The 25,397-nt window shown below is 38.7% G+C and overlaps 1 long non-coding RNA gene across 1 annotated transcript; it reads left to right on the top strand.

The window, feature by feature from the left end:
• Positions 1–912: 912 nt before the first annotated feature.
• LOC104212917 (uncharacterized) lies at positions 913–24,327 on the top strand. The gene is made up of 4 exons (XR_011405096.1): positions 913–1,129; positions 1,963–2,010; positions 2,405–2,481; positions 23,804–24,327. It is a non-coding gene; the product is annotated as an uncharacterized lncRNA (long non-coding RNA).
• Positions 24,328–25,397: the final 1,070 nt, after the last annotated feature.

Raw genomic sequence — 25,397 nt, 5'->3', positions numbered from 1 at the left:
TTTCTTTCACGAAAGAGTTTTTCTCATCTTGCCATTCAATACATTCTACTTCTCCATACAAATATGTCTTCTCCAAACCCTGATCCTCAAAAAGTTCTTATTGTAGATGAACTTCCCCTTGCTCCTACCAGAAGTAGGAGAGGTGGTAGGTTGCGTAGTTTAGGGTCAGTTTCTATACGAGGTTCTTCTTCTTAACCTAGTTCTTTCCTCCATCGTCTTCTAGAACTAGGGCTTGTTTTCACATAGGTCTTCTGCTAGAAATAGGGATTCCAGCGAGCCAATTCGCGAACCTACCGTTGATGAGATTATCCCTGCTGAACTCACTTTTTATTCCGATAGAGAATCGATTAGGAATCAAGTCACCTCTATGACTTCTCATGATCGCGCTGATGTTTATCCGTCCCAGATTACTGAGGGTTTGATTTCTGTTGTTTGTAGAGACTGTCATTGGAAATTTGATTTTCCAATTCTGGTTCCCAAAAAAAACCAAAGGATCACTTCTTTTAAATATGGCTTTTCTTTTGTGTATACGTATCCCTTCACATTAGGTTTTAGGCCTCATATTGACCCAATCATTATTGAATTTTGCCGTTTCTTTGATGTGTGTTTAGGACAGATTGACTCTATTGTATGGAGGGTTGTAGCATGTCTTAGGTATTTGGCTAACCTGGCTCAACTACCCTTCACCTTTTATCATCTAATCCATCTCACTACACTAAAATAGACTTTTAGCGGCAATTATTTAGTGGCAATATACTAATTGCCGGTAATTCATTTAATGAAGCTCAATGTTAGAGGCAATTATATATTTGCAGGGAATAAATAAGTTTTTACTGGCAACCAAAAAGAACAGCCACTAATAATAGTATATTGTTTTAGTACTCCTATTAATTTAGATCTTCCCTCCATTTTTTTCCTAAATATATGTTCCCTCCAAAGAATATTTTATTTCTCTTTGGAATCGATTTACTTGGTTCTTCCTCTCGCCAAAGACCATGATTAGGGAAAAATTTTCAGCCGAATAAGATTCGGCCCTAGCAAGCTAATCAATTCCTTCCGCCCAAGGTCTAACCGACATAAACTCTTTCTCCATCAATGTTGCCGTCTATTTCTTCGTAGAAGATGACCGGTAAGTTTTCTTTATTAACTATCCTCCTACTCTTTCTTGATGTAATTAGTAGAGTATTTCGTGATATTAACATCTCTTGATCTCGTCTGTGATATGAACTTGATGCTTATGCAATTTCATTGGGTTCTATATGTAATTCTTCTTGATTCTTTCGCAGGCTCAAAGTTAGTTAGGATATTGGGTTAGAAATTTCAATTTTCAGGTTATTTAGGACCCAAAATCTCAATATCTGCTTTAAGGGAGTGTATATTGTTTGTTGGAATAAAACCGGCTGTATCCTGTCCTGACAGTGATAATATTACCATTTAGTTATTTTCTATCTGTTGATCTTAGGTTTGAAATAGGTTTAAGCTATTTAAACTAATTTTGTTGTTTGTCTCTAGCTAAAATTCACCATATAATTTTTGGAGTGATTATGCTCTTACATATGCTCCTTCAGTAGAATAATTTAAATTATCTTTTCTTATCATATTATGGGTATATAAAATTTTATGGTAAATATGAGAACTCATTAAGCTGATCATTAGGTATTGCATATTTAGGATGAAGTTAGAGTGACACACCTATGCATTTATCTTTTTTCGTCACATTAAGGTTACAAAACTCCTCATCTATGAATCATTTGTTAAATTGGTAGTGTCATTAAAGGCTATATGGTATATTGCTTGTGACATATCAGAGAAAACTCCATTTCCTCTATAAAAAACTGAAATTATTTATTTCATCTGTTTAATACTTTGATATTTTATCTTCTTATTGCTGGAATTGTCTTTTTGATGTTGTGATTTTTAAACTTTCACTAATGTATATAAATTTGATTTAATGACCCTTAGGTCTCAACCTTGGATGTTATGTTTTATCATTTCTACATAATAGAAAAGGTATGTCGTTCAAAACCTCTGTGCATTTTGTATATAGATTTTATCCACATTATAAGCTTTCTAATATATATGTTATCAGCGGCATCAACTGTTAGATTTTGAAATAAGTCGATTCTAGTTTTTCATCAATCTGTTGATTGGCAATGTGCAGAACCTGCATACATAGATACATTTTATCATTTCGTTCTAGTTCTTATAATCTTGAGCTTATAGAAACTGCCAATAAAAGACATAGAAAATTGACCCGGATATCTTATGGTGTTGTATGAAAATCTTGAATAGTCTCCTTAACAGTTCATTTTTCATTCTTTTATTTCCTAACCTCTTTCACGCAGACAATTCAGAAATGCAATTTCTCATATTGAATAACTGTTTGATATGGACTTCAATATAGAAGGATGGACTTTGAAGAATTCTGCATAGCTGTATTAGAGTGTTCATCAACTAGATTATACAAAAGATTTTGTACCTGTAAGTTCCTTTTTCTGCTCTCGTATTAGCGTCATATATATGCTCTCTAAATAAATTTTCAGTATTGACATGAAAAGATGGGCTTTCAGCATTATCATTTGGGAATACTACTATTAGTAGACTCTCATAATCAATTAATACATTATGTGTTTTTGTTCTTTAATATCCATTGTTATTTATCGAGTAAATATGTACTTGTTTTCTTTTAGTCTGTTATCACTTTTTAATTTGACAATATTGTCTACCATTTTAAGTTCAAGATGACGTTGGAGCAGTTTGAATCTATTAGTGTAGGCTATCTTTACTTTATTTATGTGTATATACACGCTCGCATGGTTCGAGTCGAAAGCAATAAATTTTATTGAACCCATTGCTAGTGATTAAATCCCTAATTTGAGCTCGCTCTATATGTTTCAATCTTTTAAGTAAACTTTTCCAGCATTTGATCATTCTATAATTTAAACAAAGTTCTTTTCCTACTAATAAACCAAATTTTTTTTAATGCAAATTTACATAATAAATTGAACTAAGAACATTTTCCTCTGGCATCTTAATAAAGTTGATGCTCTCAAACAGCGAAATACACAATTTGCTAAGGTTAAGCTTATGTGGGTTGTTTGGAAAGAAGAAAAAGAAGAAAGCACTTAAATTTATCTACGTATCTCCGTATTTGTGATGGCCACTACCTCTAGAATTGGACCATCTACAAGTATTAGAAACTTCTATTTTTTAACTTAATTGTTTTCCCCTAGTTGACACATGACTTGGAACTCTAAAGCAGAGAAATTAATTGTCACTCCCCGAACCATGGTCTGGGTGTAACACGACACTCAGTGCCTGACTACATGTGACCAAGCGAACCAACTGCTTGGCTGGATCAACATGTGGTATAACTATGAGCTAGAGGTAAATATAAACATGAAAATCTACCAAAGAGTTTGGCTGAAATATCATAGATGCGGAAAATACTAAAAAGGTCTGCAAGTACAAACAAGTAGCAGACAAGGCTAACACATGAAAGCCTGCTAATATCTGACTGACTGAGTTATAGTCTACGAAGTCTCTAAAGAACACTGAAAATGCTAATTGTTTGTCGGGACAAGGTCCCCGGTATACCTTATTAACTGAAATACTATAATGACTTAAACAAAAGTGAGATAAGGCCCCGAAAGACTGAGGCTCACAAATAGCTGATACGAGATGTCCTAGCAAGCAGAATCGTCAATCTGAAAATCGTTACCTGCATCGCGAGATGCAGGCCCCAGGCAAAAGGGACGTTAGTACATTTGAATTGCAATGGTATGTAAAACAGCTGAAGAAAAGAACTGTAAATATTGAAATTGAAACTGAACTGCTAGCTGATAAACTGATAACTGAACAAGGAAGTAAGGATATGAATACCCCTTCTTCTGAATGATGAACAACCTGTTTAACTGAATATTAAACTGCGGCCTCAGGCCCATATATATATATATATATATATATATATATATCTGTGTGTGTGTGTGTGTGTGCGCACAACTGCGACCTCGGGCCCAAATATACGTATACATAACTGCAACCTCAGGCCCAAAGATGCATAAAGCATAAACTGCGGTCTCAGGCCCAAATACAGGTGTTCAACATTCAAGAATATAAAATTAGGAACTAAGAATCATATTACAATACATGATACTGAAATAATGAGCCATACCGAGTTACATGATACTGGAATAGTGAATAGGATTAGACTGAGATGAATATTCATAATAAGTTAATTTGTCATAACTGAAGCTCATAGAATATCGAATGATTATGAGACTATGCCATCTAGAGAATAGAAGTTCTACTACTATTCAGGGAACTAAGGCATAGTTACTTTCTGAGGAAACTGGTAATAGTCATAATGAATGGGACGTAGGGAGAATCATAGACATTCCCAACGTAAAGAGTTAGCCTTACATACCTTAACTTCCTGCCCTTGAGCGTAATACAACGTTTGTCAACCCTCTCAACTTTAATCTACAGCAATACAAGTCAAAGAGATTCCATATTAGCTATGATGCTCATGTTTTGGTCACTTAAGCATCCTATCAAACACTTGGTGAGAATAAAGCTTCATGGTCCTTATTAATGGTGTCTCTACACCCAACAACCCATTCTCTTGTTCCTAGATAAATTCTAAAGTCTCAAATGATTATAATCAACATTATTCTTCATCACTCATAAGGTAAACAACACTTTTAGCCAATAATCAACAACCAACACCCCAACCCTATAATCGTTCATGCTTTTCTTTCAAACCCATCAACTCATATCTCATGAACTAGGGTTTATAATCATTAAACAAATGCTATAATCAATTATGGGGTGAAGACATTACCTTTTTGAAGTTCAAACCCTTTGAATTCGAGTTCTAGGCTTCCTTCTCTCAACAATGATGTCCCAATCGAATATCTAATGTTATGGAGGGTTTACCCCAAGAGGGGTTGCTCTGATGGTAAGAAACCTCCACTTCCAACCAAGAGGTTGTGAGTTCGAGTCACCCCAAGAGCAAGGTGGGGAATTCTTGGAGGGAAGGATGCCGAGGGTTTATTTGGAAACAGCCTCTCTACCCCAGGGTAGGGGTAAGGTCTGCGTACACACTACCCTTCCCAGATCCCACTAGTGGGATTATACTGGATTGTTGTTGTATGGAGGGTTTACCCATGTTAATAAGATGTTGGGAAATTGAAAGTAACTTAGAATCACCATTAAAACTTACCTTGGGTGGTGGAAGGACCCTTAAGGAGTTAGGTTTTTGAGAGCTTTCCTTTCTAGATCAAGTTATTATGTTTTGGGGTTGTGGGGGATGAAATAGGGCTAAAACAATGACTTCCCAAGTCATCCACCGCGTCCCAGTTGGCGCGACCACGGTCCCGACCGCGGTAAATCACTGGGACACTGCCTCACCACCGCGGTCGAAGTAAAAACGCAGCATAACCATGGTGGTTACACACTATTCTGTAAAATGGACATAACATTTTTCACAAAGATCCATTTGGGATCCACAATATATTGTTGGAAAGCTATTTCAAAGGCCTACAACTTTTATTCTTTGAGTTTTTCCAAATTCCTTACACATTTTCACTAAACCCTGCTAGAAGATAGACCTTCTGCAAGCTTAGTCAATTTTGTCAAATCTTATGCACCTCACTTTCCATCTTGATTTTGAAACAACTATTTTCACCCATAATCATCCCGATGGGACTTTATATGTTCAAAATATATCCTTACTACTCCTTTAACTCATTCATACCTAAGCCGAATTTTACCGGGTGTTACATTATCTCCCCCTTGGAATCATTCGTCCTCGAATGATGGTCTTGGCTGCGACTACGACTATCTATGGACATTAAACGGGTGTGATGGAGATATGAGAATACTGAAATATCATGAATACATGTATATCAAACTGGACGAGCACGTGATCACTAAATACTAAGCTGAGTAAATACTGAAGGACATGGAGATTATAATATAAGACCTGAATGGAAAGGTTAATTACTTTCCACATTTTCCTTTTGCTCTTCAAAAAGATGGGGATATCTGGACTTCATGTCCTCTTCGGCTTCCCATGTAGCCTCTTCAACCTTTTGATCCCTCCAAAGCACTTTTACTGAACCAATTTCCTTAGTTCTAAGCTTGCGGATTTGACGATCAAGAATAGCCACTGGAATTTCTTCGTAAGACAGGCTGTCTTTAACCCCTATAACCTCTGTAGGAACCACAAGTGATGGGTCTCCCATGAATTTCTTCAACATGGACACATGAAACACTGGGTGTACAACAGCTAGTTCTTGTGGCAATTCTAACTCATAAGCCACCTGTCTGATCCTTCCCAGGATTCTATATGGACCAATATAGCGGGGACTAAGTTTCCCCTTCTTCCCAAATCTCATAACGCCTTTCATGGGTGATACTTTCAGAAACACCCAATCATCAACTTGGAACTCTAAGTCTCTACGCCGCACGTTTAAATAGGACTTTTGGCAACTTTTAGCCGTCTTCAAATGCCTTTGAATCGAGTTGACTTTCTCCATAGCCTGATAGACCAAATCGGGTCCTAATAACTCCACTTCTCTGACTTCGAACCACCCAATTGGTGATTTACACCTTCGCCTATATAGAGCTTCGTACGGTTCCATCTTGATACTGGAGTGATAACTGTTATTATAAGCAAACTCAATGAGAGGTAGATAATCGTCCCAATTACCTTTCAAATCAATAACACACGCCCTCAACATATCCTCAAGAGTCTGAATGGTGCGCTCCGCTTGGCCATCTGTCTGAGGATGAAAATCGGTGTTGAGGTTCACCCTTGTGCCCAATACCTTCTGAAGGATTTCTAAAAGTTTGTTGTGAATTGAGCACCACGATCTGAGATAATGGACAAAGGAGTCCCATGCAATCAGACAATTTCTTTGATATACAACTTGGCATAATCTTCGGCCGAATCTGTAGTCTTCACTGGCAAGAAGTGAGCTGACTTGGTAAGTTGGTCTACAATCACCCAAATCGAATCATGCTTCCGGAACGAGCGAGGTAGACCTGTTATGAAGTCCATATTTATCATTTCCCATTTCCAAACGGGAATTTCTATATTCTGAGTTAAGCCGCTAGGTCTCTGGTGTTCGATTTTCACCTGCTGACAATTTGGACACTTATCCACGAAGTATGCTATATTCTTTTTCATATCGTTCCACCAATAAACCTCCTTAAGATCATGATACATCTTTGTGGGACCTGGGTGAATAAAATACCTGGAATTGTGGGCTTCTGACATAATCCGCTCTCTGAACCCATTTACGTCTGGAACGCATAGTCTGCCTCTATATCTCATAGTACCATCATCTCCCCCTTATTCAAAAGCCATAGTCTTGTGTTTGTGAATTCCTTCCTTCAGCTGCAATAAGTACGGATCACTTAACTGTTTTTCTTTTTACTTCGGCTACTAAGGAGGATTCAGCCCTGTTATGGAGAACAACGCCACCATCTTCGAAGTCCAAAAGTCAAACTCCTAGACTTGCTAAGCGGTGGACTTCCTTCATCGTAGTTCGCTTGTCTGCCTCAACATGAGCTAAGCTTCCCATAGAATGCCGACTGAGAGCATCAACTACAACATTTGCCTTCCCCGAATGATAGAGGATATCAACATCATAATCTTTAAGTAATTCGAGCCACCTCCTCTGACGTAGATTTAATTCTCGTTGCTTGAAGATGTATTGGAGACTCTTATGACCTGTAAAAATGTCAACATGTACCCCATACAAATAATGACGCCAGATCATAAGCGCAAACACCACAACTGCTAAATTAAGATCATGAGTCGGATAATTCTTCTCGTGAGCCTTGAGTTGCCTCGATGCGTAGGCTATGACTTTACCATGCTGCATTAATACACACCCAAGACCAACCCCTGAAGCGTCACAATAAACAACGAACCCTTCGGTTCCTTCCGGTAGTGTTAGGACAAGAGCTGAAGTCAACCTCTTCTTTAACTCCTCAAAACTTTTCTCGCACGCATCCGACCATTGAAACTTGACTTTCTTCTGAGTTAATCTAGTCAAAGGGGATAAGATGGAAGAAAATCCCTCTGCGAAACGCCTATAATAGCCTGCTAGACCCAAGAAAATTCTTATATCGAATACTGAGGTGGGTCTAGGCTAATTCTTCACTGCCTCTATTTTCTGAGAGTCCACCTTCACGCCTTCCTCTGGGATGACATGGCCCAAAAACGCTACTGATTTCAACCAGAATTAACACTTAGAAAATTTTGCATATAGCTTGTGATCCTGCAATGTTTGCAACACAATTCTGAGATGTTCGGCATGGTCAGTATCGCTACGGGAATAAATCAAGATGTCATCAATAAACACGATAACAAACAAATCAAGATAAGGCTTGAAGACCCTATTCATAAGGTCCATGAAAGCTGCTGGTGTATTCGTTGAACCGAATGACATTACCAAAAATTCGAAATGCCCATATCAAGTCCTAAAAGCTGTTTTTGGAATATCAACTTCCTTAACCTTCAACTGATGGTTCCCGATTTGAGGTCAATCTTGGAATAACACTGGGTACCCTGAAGTTGATCAAATAAATCATCTATTCTGGGAAGAGGGTACTTGTTCTTGATGGTGACTTTATTCAACTGACGATAATCAATGCACATACGTAAAGACCCATCCTTCTTTCGTACAAACAAGACCGGTGTGCCCCAAGGTGAGACACTTGGCCTTATAAATCCCTTATCTAGAAGATCTTTCAACTGGACTTTTAACTCTTTCAACTCTGCTGGAGCCATTCTGTAAGGCGTAATAGATATCGTTTAGTGCTTGGAAGTAGATAAATTCCAAAGTCAATCTCTTTATCGGGTGGGATTCCAGGGAGATTTTCGGGAAATACTTTTGGAAACCCATTTACAATTGGTACCGACTGGAGAGTGGGGATCTGAACATCTACATCCTTAACTCGAACCAGGTGATAAATATATCCTTGGAGATCATCTTTCTGGCTTTAAGATAGGAAATAAACCTACCCCTAGGTGTTACTGCATCACCCTTCCATTCTAAGACTGGTTCACCGGGAAATTCAAAACTTACTATTTTGGTTCTACAACCCACTGTGGCATAATATGACTCTAACCTATCCATGCCCATGATCACATCGAAGTATAACATCTCCAATTCTACCAAGTCTGATATAGTAAGACGATGATGCACTTTGACTGGACATCCCCTATAGATACACCTTGCTATAACTGATTCTCCAACTGGAGTGGACACTTCAAAGGGTTCACACAACTTTTCTGGTTCCATCCCAAATTTCTTTGCAATATATGGGGTTACATAAGATAAGGTGGACCCCGGATCTATAAGAGCATAAACATCAAAGTGAATATTGTTAGCATACCCGTGACAACATCTCCACGAGCCACTGCATCCTGACGGTCTGCCAGTTTATACAAATGGTTTTGACCACCACCTGCATTATTAGACTTTACTGCACCGCGCCTTTGTTGGGCCTAAGAGTTATGATGGGCTGCTGAATTAGTGGACTGAGCTGCATTGCCTCCATTATTCTGCTTTGCCGATGGGCAATCCCTCAAGAAGTAGCCCTGCTGACTGCACCCAAAGCAACCATTTGTGCCCAAACGCCACAACCCTGGGTGCCTCTTACCACACCTATTGCAAATAGGGTAACCATGGACTCTGTAGCCCACACTAGCCTGTGACTGTGAGTCTGCTGTTCTGAAATTCTGGTTTTTCTTGTTAAAATTTGACCTCTGAACCGGTGCACTAGCTGAAGATGGAGCAGGTCCTGATTTTGATTTCTTGAAAAACTGGCGATTGCCTCCTATTTGAGATCCCTCATGGTTGAAATTTCCTGCAGACTTAGCTCTCTTGTTGAATTCCCTCTCCTTCTCTCTCCGTAGCCACTCTTCTTCCTTCAACCTGTCTTCGTTCCCTTGAACAAAGGCAACCATCTTAGTGATGGTCATGTCATTATTCTGAGCAGCTATATTAGCATCAGCAAACAAATCATCTGAAAGCCCCAACACAAATCGCCTAACTCTGTCCCTCGTATCACGTACCATTTCCGAAGCATACTTGGCCAGAGAGACGAATTTGAGGTAGTACTCATTCACACTCATATCATTCTGTCTGAGTCTCTCAAACTCTAAAGCCTTAGCTTCCAAGACCTCAATGGGTAGAAAGTGCTCAAGGAACGCATCTGCAAACTCCTTCTAAGTCGCAGGATCCGCATCCTCCCCTCAGGACTCTTCCCAGGTTTCATACCAAGTGTTGGAAACATCCTTCAGCTGGTACGCAACAAGATCTGCTGCCTCAATGTCTGTAGCATGCATCACTCGAAATATCTTCTGAACCTCATCAATGAAGTTTTGCGGATCCTCATCCCGTTTGGACCCTGTGAAGACGGGAGGTTTCATGTTGAGGAATTCCCTAGACCTTGAACTACCCGTCCCATGAACATCATTCCTTGCCTTTGAGTTTGAGTAGCAATGATCTGGGTGAGCAACTGGATAGCTCCCCTGACATCCATGTCTGAAGCACTGCGCACTAAGCCCGGTGCAACCCCTTAGGCCGGATGTCCTCCTGAGCAGCGTTAGTTGTGGCCTATTGGCTAGTAGCTGAGGCCCTCCTGGTGTACTTTCTTTTTGCAGGCATTTTTCTCAAATATGCAATTCGCACGGGTTAGAAAGATTCCTGAAAGCATAGCTCTAACTGCACGATCTAGAGTATGAAGGAAACGGAACAATCCTAGATGTCTTGGTAGTCAACTGTTTACATGGGTGGCGCGCACACATACATAAAAGAGACCCCACTAGACATGGCTTCATAGACTCCCTAGGACTCTTGAAACTAGATCTCTGATACCAAGTTTTGTCACGCCCCGGACCATGGTCTGGGCGTAACACGACACTCGGTGCCTGACTATATGTGACCGAGCGAACCAACTGCATGGCTGGATCAACATGTGGTATAACTATGAGCTAGAGGTAAATATAAACATGAGAATCTACTAAAGAGTCTGACTGAAATATTATAGATGCGGAAAATACTAAAAAGGTCTGCAAGTATAAATAAGTAGCCGACAAGGCTAACACATGAAAGCCTGCTAATATCAGACTGACTGGGTTATAGTCTACGAAGCCTCTAAAGAACATTGAAAATGCTAACTGTTTACCGGGACAAGGTCCCCAGTATACCTTATTAACTGAAATACTATAATTACTAAAACAAAAGTGAGATAAGGCCCCGAAAGACTGGGGCTCACTAATAGCTGATACGAGATGTCCTAACAAGCAGAGTCGTCAACCTGAAAATCGTTACCTGCATCGCGAGATGCAAGCCCCGACAAAAGGGACTTCGGTACATTTGAATTGCTATGGCATGTAAAACAGCTGAAGAAAAGAACTGTAAATACTGAAACTGAACTGCTAGCTGATAAACTGATAACTGAACAAGGAAGTAAGGATATGAATACCCCCTCTTCTGAATGATGAACAACCTGTTTAACTGAATATTAAACTGTGGGGTCATGCCCAATATATATATATATATATATATATATATATATATATATATATATATATGTGTATGTGTGTGTGTGTGTGTGTGTGTGTGTGCACGCATAATTGCGGCCTCGGGCCCAAGTATATGTATACATAACTGCGGCCTCAGGCCCAAAGATGCATAAAGCATAAACTGCGGTCTCAGGCCCAAATACAGGTGTTCAACATTCAAGAATATAAAATCAGGAACTGAGAATCATATTACAATACGTGATACTGAAATAATGAGCCATACCGAGTTACATGATACTGGAATAGTGAATAGGATTAGACTGAGATGGGTATTCATAATAAGTTAATTTGTCATAACTGAAACTCATAGAATATCGAATGATTATGAGACTATGCCATCTAGAGAATAGAAGTTCTACTACTATTCAGCTAAAGAATAGAAGTTCTACTACTATTCAGGGAACTAAGGCATAGTTACTTTCTGAGGAAACTGGTAATGGTCATAATGAATGGGACGTAGGGAGAATAATAGACATTCTCAACGTAATTATTTAGCCTTACATACCTTAACTTCCTGCCCTTGAGCGTAATACAATGTTTGTCAACCCTCTCAACTTTAATCTACAACAATACAAGTCAAAGAGATATTAGCTATGTTGCTCATGTTTTGGTCACTTAAGCATCCTATCAAACACTTGGTGAGAATAAAGCTTCATAGTCTCTATTAATGGTGTCTCTACACCCAACAACCCATTCTCTTGTTCCTAGATAAATTCTAAAGTCTCAAATAATTATAATCAATATTATTCTTCATCACCCATAAGGTAAACAACACCTTTAGCCAATAATCAACAATCAACACCCCAACCCTATAATCATTCATACTTTTCTATCAAACCCATCAACTTATATCTCATGAACTAGGGTTTATAATCATTAAACAAATGCTAGAATCAATTAGAGGGTGAAGACATTACCTTTTTGAAGTTCAAACCCTTTGAATTCGAGTTCTAGGCTTCCTTCTCTCAACAATGATGTCCCATCGAATATCTAATGATATGGAGGGTTTACCCATGTTAATAAGATGTTGGGAAATTGAAAGTAACTTAGAATCACCATTAAAACTTACCTTGGGTGGTGGAAGGACCCTTAAGGAGTTAGGTTTTTGAGAGCTTTCCTTTCTAGAGCAAGTTTTTATGTTTTGGGGCTGTGGGAGACGAAATAGGGCTAAAAAACGAACTTCCCAAGTCGTCCACCGCGTCCCAGTTGGCGCGGGACCTCAGTAAATCGCTGGGACACTGCCTCACCACCGCATTCACGGTAAAAACGCGGCAGAACCGCGATGGTTACACACCATTCTGTAAAGCGGGCATAACATTTTGCACAGAGCTCCGTTTGGGCTCCACAATATATAGTTGGAAAGATATTTCAAAGGCCTACAACTTTTGTGCTTTAAGTTTTTCCAAATTACTTACACACTTTCACTAAATCCTGCTGGAAGATAAGACCTTCTGTAAACTTAGTCAATTTTGTCAAATCTTATGCACCTCACTTTCCATCTTGATTTTGAAACAACTATTTTCACCCATAATCATCCCGATGGGACTTCACATGTTCAAAATATATCCTTACTACTCCTTTAACTCATTCATACCTAAGCCAAATTTTATGGGGTGTTACATTAATTACATAATTTCATATTTGATTCAGTATGTCAATCTTCTGTAATTGGCCATACACAAAGGGACTAGTTCTTCCTATACATCATAGTGTCACCGTGAAATCTCACCTGTCGTGATGGCGCCTATCGTGGTATTAGGCAAGCCTCAACTTAACCTCTCAACACAGTAGAACTTTTAAATAAAGGCAGAAGCAATTAATATTAAATAAAACCTTTAATAATAGAATATTACTCCAAAAGTACTAAACAATCCATCCCCAAAACCCGATGTCACTGAGTACATGGGCATCTAAATGATAACAACATCCGACTGATAAAACAATCTAAAAATATAGAACAGTAGAATATGAAAGGAAAGGAGAGTCAAGGTCAGCGAACGCCATGCAACTTATTCAATAGTCTCTTGAGTCTGACTCCTCAATCAGCAACCGCCGTGACCAGAAGTGCCTGGATCTGTACACGAGGTCGTGGGGTAACGTGAGTACACTAATTCAGTAAGTAATAGAAATAAATAAGGAACTGAGAAATAGTGACGAGCTATGCAAATATAGTTATCTCAATAACTTTCAAATAAGAGTAGTCATGCTTTCAATTTAATAGTTTAAGTCTCATCAGTGCATACTCAAATAAACCAGATATCAAATATTCCAGAATATGTACGACAGGGACAAATAGCAACTAAGTGTAGCAATTAACTGAAAACAAATATGGCCTCTCAAGGCAACAATCACTCAGCTCATCTCAACAGCTTAATCACTCAACTCTCAGCCCTCAATAATCATACTCAATAGGTACCTGCACTCACTGGGGGTGTGCAGACTCCGGAGGAACTCCTTCAGCCCAAGCACTATAAACTGCACGGGCAACTCACATGCTGCACAGACAACTCACATGCTATCATATACATGTGCTCACTGGGGGTGTGCAGACTCTTGGAGGGGCTCCTTCAGCCCAAGCACTATAATCTGCACGGACAACTCACGTGCTATAATATAATATCTAGATCCGCACGGACAACTCACGTGTCGCACAGACAACTCACGTGTCGCACAGACAACTCACGTGCTATAATATCAATATCTGGATCCGCACGGGCAACTCACGTGCTATAGTATCAATATCTGGATCTGCCCGGGCAACTCACGTGCTGCACGGACAACTCACGTGCTATAGTATCAATATTTTACAACTAGGCCATCGGCCTTACTTAGTCATCAATCTCTTCAGTCTCTCGGACTCTTAGAAAACATATAAACAACCCAAACAGAATTAATATCATGTATCAACAACAAACAGTAAGACACAAAGGCATAATAAGCAAGAAAAGCTATGACTGAGTACAAACAGTAATTTAGCAGCTAATTCAGCAAGTACACGACCTCTCAGGTTTCAACAGTGATCACATAAGGCCTAAACATGATTTCTAACATGAAGTACAATCAATTTCTATGAAAACAGAGGGAATGTATTAAATAGTAGGCCAATTGATTCCACAGTCTTGCAGGATAGACCAAGTCACAATTCCTATGGTGCACGCCCACACGCCCGTCACCTAGTATGTGTGTCACCTCCAAAATAGTCATACGACACAATGTCCGGGGTTTCATACCCTCAGCACCAGATTTATAACAGTTACTTGCCTCAATCCGTGCAAAAATCCTACTCTAAAATGCCTTTGCCGCTCAAATCGGCCTCCAAACGTCCTGAATCTAGTCACAATTAACTCGATTCATTCAATACATATTATAGGAATTAATTCCATATGGAAATACTAATTTTTCAACAAAATCTGAAATTAAACCAAAAATCGCCAGTGGGGCCTGCATCTCGGAATACGACAAAAGTTACGGAATATGAACCCCCATCCAACCACGAGTTCAACCATACAAATTTTACCAAAATCCGACATCGGATTGGCTTTCAAATCTTAAAAATTCATCTTTATGGAATTTTAGAAAATTCCTCCATTTCTCTTCAAATATCAATAATCTAACGCCAAAAATGAAGATTTATTCATGAAATATAATTACAAGGGAGTCAAGAACACTTATCCCAAGTTTTGTGGTGAACTTTGCCTCTGAAAATCGCTCAAACCGAGCTTGGGAGTCCAAAAGTGAAAGAAAACTCGGATTGCTCGTTATGCACTATCCAGAATTTTTCGCGGCACTGTTCACGTATGTACTATTTACGGATACTGTTTACGGTTGCTGTACATGGCTACTGTACACAGATACTGTTCACGCAGGTGCGGTCACTGTTCACACGTGCAAAAAATGCAGAAACTGCCCAGAAAATTTCAGCAGATAAATACAAGTCCGAATTGATCCGTTAACCTTCCGAAATCCACCTGAGGCCCTCGGGACCTAAACAAAATACACCAACAAGTCCTAAAACATCATACGAACTTAGTCGAAACCTCAAATCACATCATAAAAGGCTAAAACGGTGCATCACATCCCAATTCAAGCCTAATGAATCTAAGGACGTCCAACTTCTATATTCGATGCAAAAACCTATCAAATCAAGTCCGAATGACTTCCAATTATGCATACAAGTCATAAATGACATAACGAAGCTATGAAAATTTTCATAACTGGATTACGACCCCGATATCAAAAAGTCAACCCCCCGATTAAAATTCCAAACTTAAATTTCTTATTTTCGCCATTTCAAGTCTATTTTAGCTACGAACCTCGAAATAAATATTCGGACACACTCCTAAGCCCAAAATCACCATACGGAGCTATTGATATTATCAAAAATCTATTCCAGAGTCATTTGCTGAAAAGTCAAATCTCCAGTCAAACTTAAAAAATCTTTAGCCTTAGATTTTTTAGATTCCGTTAAATGACGATAATTTGATCTAGGGACCTCCGAATTCGATTTCGGGCATATGACCAAGTCCCAAATCACGATACAGTGCTACCGGAATGGTCAAAAACTCGAATCCAGGTTCGTTTGCTCAAAATATTGACCGAAGTCAACTTAGTTGAGTTTTAAAGCTCTAATTCACAATTTAATCCATTTTTCACATAAAAACCTTCTAGAAAATTATACGGACTGTGCGCACAAGTCGAGAAATAATTAATAGCACTTTTCAAGGTCTTAAAACACCGAGATGAATATTTAATTTAAAGATGACATTTTGGGTAATCACATTCTCCACCTCTAAAACAAGCATTCGTCCTCGAACGTACTAAGAATTATTTTGAGGTTTCCAAATTGATGATTTTACTTTTACACATATACTCGCGGTTGATCCCACATTTCTGCATTCAACATAAGTTCGACAACACCATTTCCATTGAGATTATTTCCTTTATCCATATTTGTAAACTTGAAGACCAAATTTCTTACACTCCAATCATTTTCAGAAAGGTCCGATTTTTTACGTCAACACACGATATCAGTCTTGACTGGCTATAGCAACTCGTGCCTATGCACCCATCAAATATGGGGTATTACATTCTCCCCCACTTAGGGTCCTTCGTCCTCAAATGAGAAGTAGAGTCCGTCCTCAAACACATAATGTAACTTATCTCTTTGTTTGCACATCTCAATATCCCAAATTTTTCTAACTCCCAAATTTTTCAGAAATTTCGGCAGAGTCTCCCCTGTAATTGGGTCTATCCACCTGTGAGAGTAACACCAAAACAACTCCTAACAACACGTCCGCAACCCAACAAAGCACCACAAGGTATATATCAATAACACTAACCTCCGCATTACAAGAACGACATTATCCCAATGATGTCTTGACATAAAATGCATCATATGTATGACCATAACCACATCTCTAGTCTTAATAGTTGTTCATAATAGATTACAACATCGCCAATTAACCTCATGTTAATAAAATCTCGTTTCAAACCTCCAGTTTACTAACAACGAGGCACGAAGATCTTATAATTACTTATCCGAATTAACGAGTAACAATTTACATCCCCCGTGCACTCACCTCGTAGTCTAAAACTCAATAGTTATAATACAGATCTGGCAAATTATGCACAAAGATATCCATACAAGAATTTTCAAATAAGTCTAATAGACATGGCTTCCTATAAGTACTATAGTAAAAATTTTAATTTCACAAAGGGAACATTTAAACACATAAAAAAAATTTCTTTCACCACAAGGACCTCGTCCTCATATAACATCTACCGCAGCTTGTAGACCGGTTTAAATATTTCTCATTATATTAAAATGCGAGGATCTCGTACTCAGTTCTGAATCACAAGTATTATGCACCTCGTGCCAAGCGAAACATTTCATTTTCTTCTTTCAAATATTTTCCGTTTAACAAAATCACAACACATAATGATAGGCATAACTATCTCCATCGAATCTCCCAACAGGAGTATTCACATAAGCAGATTTTAGAATTATGAAGCTTACTCATAAGGGGAGCACAATAGGAGGACTTGCCTCGATACTCAGAACCGAATCAAGTTAAGAAAATTATTACCTTGTAATAATTCAAGACCGTACTTGTAACGACACCATCTGGTGTTGCGACCTCAGCCATACCATAGAAAATATATCAACGGGCTGGGTCTTCATATATAGGAGTCTCACCTCCACCTCTAACATCCTGACCCCTACCTCTGGCTCATCATTTAAGTGGAGTAGTAACTGCAATGGGGCGCGTAGCCTGAGTGCTTTTAAAAATTATGTTTCTCCCAAGTCTAGGACAATTTTCCCATGATGTGCGTAGTACTACCACATTCATAACAATCCCTTTGAGTGTTCAGTTGCTCATACTGAATCTATGCTCGATAAATGGAATAACTATTATATTAACCTTGTGTCGATAGTGCATTAAAAGAACTCACTGGAGCACCCCGAGTAATCAGATATATTAATTGGGCTGGCCGGCTGCCCGAGCCCCTGTCATAATAATTAGTAGTTGCAGAGTAGAATCCGTTGAATCCTTTGAAACCTCGAGACCTCTTGGTCTTCTTAGCTTCCTCTTTTCCTCATCCAGAACACATTCTAACATTTTGGCAATTTCTACCACTAGCCGAAATGAAGCATCAACCTGTAGTTTCCCTGGTTTTACTAAATTTCAAGATCATAATTGAGTCCTTTAATGAGTTTGTGGACTCTCTCTAGCTTAGGAACCAAAGTAGGAGTATGACGACTAACTTATTGAATGTGATGACATATTCTGGCACTGTCATGGTGGCCTGACACAACCGTTCAGACCATATATACCACATATTACAGAGAATCCGGGAGACAAACTCTTTCAAAAACATTTCTAAGAACTGAGCTGAGTAGGTGGTGTTGCATTGGCTCGTCTGCCCTCTTCATAGGCTTGCCACAAACACCGGCGGCTAATTTCTTCCTTTGCTATGTTGACTCAACACTGCTGAGCTAACCTATTTATTCATATAATCTTCGATTCTTCTTTGGGGTAATTCTTTCCCCTAATTATGTACAATAATCACAAAAGTATAGCTCCATCAAGATAAATCTTGGCACGAACTACATAGTCCAGAAGATCGTCAACACTGTACTTCCTCTGAAGCACCCCAAAATCTGCAACCTTGACTTCCACACTAAGCATACCTTCAATAAATTTAAGATTGTTTTTCTAACTCCTTTGATACTGAAGTAGTGGATAATTAAAGAGGCAGACATACCGCAAGTCCCAACCTTATCCCCTGCATGTCTCAGGCATTAAATATGTGTAAATTATTGGGGAGCCTTTTAGTACCATATATATATATATATATATACATTTCAGGTCAAAACTGATATAACACATGACCATTCGATCCATTCATTGAGAGTATACATCCGCATTTGGCGCGAAGTCATGGGTCACAACGTCCGATAATCCACAATGTTGACATTTGTAACTCATATAAATCAACCAGACGTCAAGGTCCATTGCACCCTTACATGATTCACTGGGTGATCTTCTCAATACGTCTGCATGTTCAAACGGAACTATAACGGGTCTAGTAAATACCTAATCTTTCCACCACCTCTTGGCGGAACCCGTCATCTGAAACACAGTAAAATCAAACCCTATTTCTTTCAACTATTCCCATATTCTGCAATACTTCATGGCAGCGGTTTAGAAAATCTTATGGGTCCTCAGAAGGTGTACCACTGAAATGGACTGGAAATAGCTAGGTAAACTTATCCAATCTCAGCAAAGCCTCAAAAGACAAGACATGCCTATCATCAGCCTATGCCACAATAACTGATTGAGTTGCCCCAACTGGATGAGATTAAGCTAAATCCTTCATAAGCTCATGTAACACAACCCATCTAATTCCCCAAACCATTTGCAAATATTGCATTCACCCTCGTAACAGTCAAGCCCACTCTTATAAGCGATCCAAACTCAAATTGCAATACGTATATTTCACTGGTAAAAGAGGACTGCCAACCAACAACAGAAGGATCACACAAACTTCAGAACATCCAGCAGAAGATAATCCACTTGCTTAACCTCAAACTGATATCTCTCTATACTCTTCCATAATCATAACTATTACACAATCACTTTATCCCCCTCTGAGTCTGAACTCATAACACAATATGAAGATTTACTCCACTCCACAACTAACTACACGAGAGGTCCTTTAATACACCCATAGCTCGAGGCCATATGCCAACTCAAGACAGAAGTCACACACCCAATAATCCTTGCTACATCCTCAGCAAACTCTTCCCGTCACTTTCGAAAAATTTGAACACATCTCGCAATCGAATCATACTCACCCCTAGTCATCCAGTCATAAATCCTACCAGTAAGGACATAAATGGACATATAAGTCCTAAATGCACGTGCTTATACAATCGAATCATACTCACCCCTAGTCATCCAGTCATAAATCCTACCAGTAAGGACATAAATGGACATATAAGTCCTAAATGCACGTGCTCATACAATCGAAATCTCAGTAATCAAGCCACAGACAAAACCTGGCCTCAAGTCCTCCAAACTGACCCAACATCATACACAGAAATCACATCTCGCACCTCATCCTGGGAATCACAAGCTATCAATACACAGCAGATACCGAGCGCTCATATGCGCACACAAATGAGTGGAAGGAATTCAAGGAATTACGCTTCAAGTTTAATCAATGTCGCACGATAAGAATTCAAGAATGTGGAATTTCCTAAAGGGTTTTGCAGCCTCTCGACGATAAGTACAGACGTCTCCGTACCGATCCGCAAGACTCTGCTAAACCTGCTCATGACTCATGAGACCTATGTAACCTAGTGCTCTGATACCAACTTGTCACGATCCAAAATCTCACCTATCGTGATGGCTCCTATCGTGGTATTAGGCAAGCCTCAACTCAACATCTCAACACAGTAGAACTTTTAAATAAAGGCAGAAGTAATTAATATTAAATAAAACATTTAAGAATAGAATATAACTCCAAAAGTACTAAACAATCCATCCCCAAAACCCGATGTCACTGAGTGCATGAGCATCTAAATGATAACAACATCCGACTGATAAAACACTGTCTGAAAATATAGAACAGTAGAATATGAAAGGAAAGGAGTGTCAAGGTCAGCGAACGCCATGCAGCTACCTCAATAGTCTCTTGAGTCTGACTCCTCAATCAGCAACTGCCGTGACCAGAAGTGCCTGGATCTGTACACGAGGTACGTAGGGTAACGTGAGTACACTAATTCAGTAAGTAACAGAAATAAATAAAGAACTGAGAAGTAGTGACGAGCTATGCAAATACAGTTATCTCAATAACTTTCAAATAAGAGTAGTCATGCTTTCAATTTAATAGTTTAAGTCTCATCAGTGCATACTCAAATAAACCAGATATCAAATATTCCAGAAATATGTACGACAGGGACAAATAGCAACTTACTCAAATAAACCAGATATCAAATATTCCAGAAATATGTACGACAGGGACAAATAGCAACTAAGTATAGCAATTAACTGAAAACAAATATGGCCTCTCAAGGCAACAGTCACTCAGCTCATCTCAACAGCTTAATCACTCGGCTCTCAGCCCTCAATAATCATACTCAATAGGTACATGCGCTCACTGGGGGTGTGCAGACTATGGAGGAGCTCCTTCAACCTAAGCGCTATAAACTGCACGAACAACTCACATGTTATCATATACATGTGCTCACTGGGGGTGTGCAGACTTCTGGAGGGGCTCCTTCAGCACAAGCGCTATAATCTGCGCGGACAACTCACATGCTATAATATAATATCTGGATCCGCACGGACAACTCACGTGTTGCACGGACAACTCACGTGTTGCACGGACAACTCACATGCTATAGTATCAATATCTGGATCTGCACGGGCAACTCACGTGCTGCACGGACAACTCACATGCTATAGTATCAATATCTCACAACTAGGACATCGACCTTACTCAATCATCAATCTCTTAAGTCTCTCGGACTCTCAGAAATCATATAAACAGCCCAAACAGAAGTAATATCATGTATCAATAATAAATAGTAAGAGACAAAGGCATAATAAGCAAGAAAAGTTATGACTGAGTACAAACAGTAATTTAGCAGCTAATTCAGCAAGTACACGACCTCTCAGGTCTCAACAGTGATCACATAAGGCCTAAACATAATTTCTAACATGAAGTACAACCAATTTCTATGAAAACAGAGGGAACATGTATTAAACAGTAGGCCAATTGATTCCACAGTCTCGCGGGACGGACCAAGTCAAAATTTCTATGGTGCACACCCACACGTCCGTCACCTAGCATGTGTGTCACCTCCAAAATAGTCATACGACACAATGTTTGGGGTTTCATACCCTCAGGACCAGATTTATAACCGTTACTTATCTCAATCCGAGCAAAAATCCTACTCCAAAATGCTGTTGTCGCTCAAATCGGCCTCCAAACGTCTCGAATCTAGTCACAACTAACTCGATTCATTCAATACATATTATAGGAATTAATTCCATATGAAAATACTAATTTTTCAACAAAATCCGAAATTAACCCAAAAATTGTCAGTGGGGCCCGCGACTCGGAATACGACAAAAGTTACGGAATATTAACCCCCATCCAACCACGAGTCCAACTATACAAATTTTACCAAAATCCGACATCGGATTGACTTTCAAATCTTAAAAATTCATCTTTATGGAATTTTAGAAAATTCCTCCATTTCTCTTCAAATATCAATAATCTAACGCCAAAAAAAAAGATTTATTCATGAAATATAATCACAAGGGGGTCAAGAACACTTATCCCAAGTTTTGTGGTGAACTTTGCCTCTGAAAATCGCCCAAACTGAGCTTGGGAGACCAAAAATGAAAGAAAACTCGGATTGCTCGTTATGCACTGTCCAGAATTTTTTGTGGTACTGTTCACGCGTGTTACTATTCACGAATACTGTTTACGGTTTCTGTACACGGATACTGTTCATGCAAGTGCAGTCACTATTCACACGTGCGAAAAATGCAGAAACTGCCCAGAAAATTTCAGCAGATAAATACAAGTCCGAATTGATCCGTTAACCTTCCGAAATCCACCCGAGGCCCTCGGGACCTCAACAAAATACACAAAAAAGTCCTAAAACATCATACAAACTTAGTCAAAACCTCAAATCACATCATAAAAGGCTAAAATCGTGCATCACACCCCAATTCAAGCCTAATGAATCTAAGGACGTCCAAAATCTATATTCGATGCAAAAACCTATCAAATCAAGTCCGAATGACTACCAATTTTGCATACAAGTCATAAATGACATAACGAAGCTATGAAAATTTTCATAACTGGATTCCGACCCCGATATCAAAAAGTCAATCCCCCAGTCAAACTTCCAAACTTAAATTTCTTATTTTCGCCATTTCAAGTCTATTTTAGTTACGGACCTCGAAATAAATATCCGGACACACTTCTAAGCTCAAAATCACCATATAGAGCTATTGATATTATCATAAATCCATTCTGGAGTCATTTGCTCAAAAGTCAAATCTCCAGTCAAACTTAAAAAAGCTTTAGCCTTAGATTTTTAGATTCCGTTAAATGACGATAATTTGATCTAGGGACCTCCGAATTCGATTTCGGGCATATGATCAAGTCCCAAATCACGATACGGTGCTACCGGAATGGTTAAAAACTCGAATCCAGGTTCGTTTTCTCAAAATGTTGACCGAAGTCAACTCAGTTGAGTTTTAAAGTTCTAATTCACAATTTAATCTATTTTTTACATAAAAACCTTCCAGAAAATTATACGGACTACACGCAAGTAGAGAAATAATTAATAGTGCTGTTCAAGGTCTTAAAACACTAAGATGGGTATTTAATTTGAAGATAACATTTTGGGTCATCACACATAGACTCATTGACAGCGAGCTTAAAATTTGTATCAACATGTATATTATTACTAAATATACAATTGTCATCTTCTTCTTCTTCTTCTTCTTCTTCTTCTTCAAGCAAATTTTTCCATGTATAGAAGCCATATGTTTAGCTTTCTCAATTTAAAGTTCCGTCGTCCTGCTTAGTTAAATGGATATTAGTTTATATAAATGTAATGTGCTTTGAGTTACTAAGAGGAGTTTTTTTTATTATGTGAAGGTTTAAAGATTCGTTGGTGGCTTCCTTCCTTTAAAGAGGGATTCACTACATCTGTACCTTATAAATGAATCATGGATGTTGCTTTCGTCAAGGCTATGGATGTTTTTGGAACTGAGTTTCAAACATGCTTGGTGCATGCGGACAACTGGTTGAGAGTTTTTGGGGGTATAATTTTAGCCTGGTGTAGCTCCTCAAAGGTAGGTTGGTTCAGAGCTATAAAAGATCGAGTTGTGAGTTGGTTATCTTATCATTTTGGTGCACAAATGGATGTTCAAGCTGGAATTTCTTATGGAAGACTTTCATTATGATCAAGAGATACTTGTTAGACTTGAAATTACATTGGATTCAAGTGGTATATTCTCTTATGTTGCTGACATTATGTATTAGAAGTTTTTGTTCGATTTGGATTTCATGAAACAAATAGTGTTTTTAAGAATGGATACTAGATTGTTCCATTAAAAGCTTTTGTATATATTTATTTAAATCTTTTTAAGGTATTATCATATTGATAATGTTTGGATCAACTTGAATGAAAAATATGCAAACAGTTCTTGGCATTAGGATTGCGAGAAAAATAAATCTTTGTCAACTATAGAAGACAAAAAAAAAAGCGATTTGAGGAGTAGTTTTAATAGATATTACAATTCCCCTTTAAAGAGGTAACTTTTACCAGCAATTAATGATTTTTTGTCGGCAATAATAGAAACCGCTAACATATGATCTAGCACATTTCTTAAGGAGTTGTTGTGGCAATTGTAATTGCCAGTAAAAACGGCCACTAAAAGTAAATAACTTTTAGCAGCAATAATGGGTGTCTTTACCAGCACTCGACATAATTGCCGCTAAAACCTTTAGCGACGTTGGATACAACGGCAAATAATTAATTGCCGGTAAAAATTTTAGTGCCAATTTTTATTGCCGCTGAAGCTAAAATCTATTGCCGCTAAAGACCATTTTGTTGTAGTGTCTCTACTCTTCCAAGTTATTCCGTCATGAGATTTTTACTCTCGTGGAGAGGCGTAAGAGAGTTTTAGTCATCCCTTAGGACGATAAATATTGTGGCTGGTACGCCCGATTTGTTGTTGCTCCTACAAGTGGGTTAGTAGGTGAAGAGAAAATGTCATTCCCTGAGAAGTGGAACTTTGCACGTAATTTTTCCTTGCAATTTTTACTTTTTCTCTCTTTTTTGTATAGAGCATATACTTTCTGTAACTGTTTTGCTTTTCCTTTTCAGCAACCATGGAAACTGTTGAGGAAATTTTCAGTTTCCGTGGTTGGGTAGAAAAATTGTTGACAATTTCTCCCATGGAAGTAAGGTCTTTGAAGTATCTTTTAAATAGATTTGGTTGGAAGGTTAAGACTCACGGTAACTTTCTCTTCCACTTTCTCCTTTTTCTTTGTTCTTACTTTAGAACTTATTAACCCTTGTTTTTATCAGGGTTTCCAATTCGGAGTGTGAGTGCTGAATCAATCACGGCTTCAAGGCTCTCTCTAGAAAGAGCTTTAGGAAATAATCTTGAGTTCTTCATCGAAAAGAAAGGCTGATAGACCACAAGATTCTGAAGATGAAGAGGAGCGGGATGGAAGCTCATTA

Source organism: Nicotiana sylvestris, chromosome 2, assembly GCF_000393655.2.
Source record: "Nicotiana sylvestris chromosome 2, ASM39365v2, whole genome shotgun sequence".
NCBI classification, from domain to species: Eukaryota; Viridiplantae; Streptophyta; class Magnoliopsida; order Solanales; family Solanaceae; genus Nicotiana; species Nicotiana sylvestris.
This window is presented reverse-complemented; position numbering and strand designations above follow the sequence as displayed.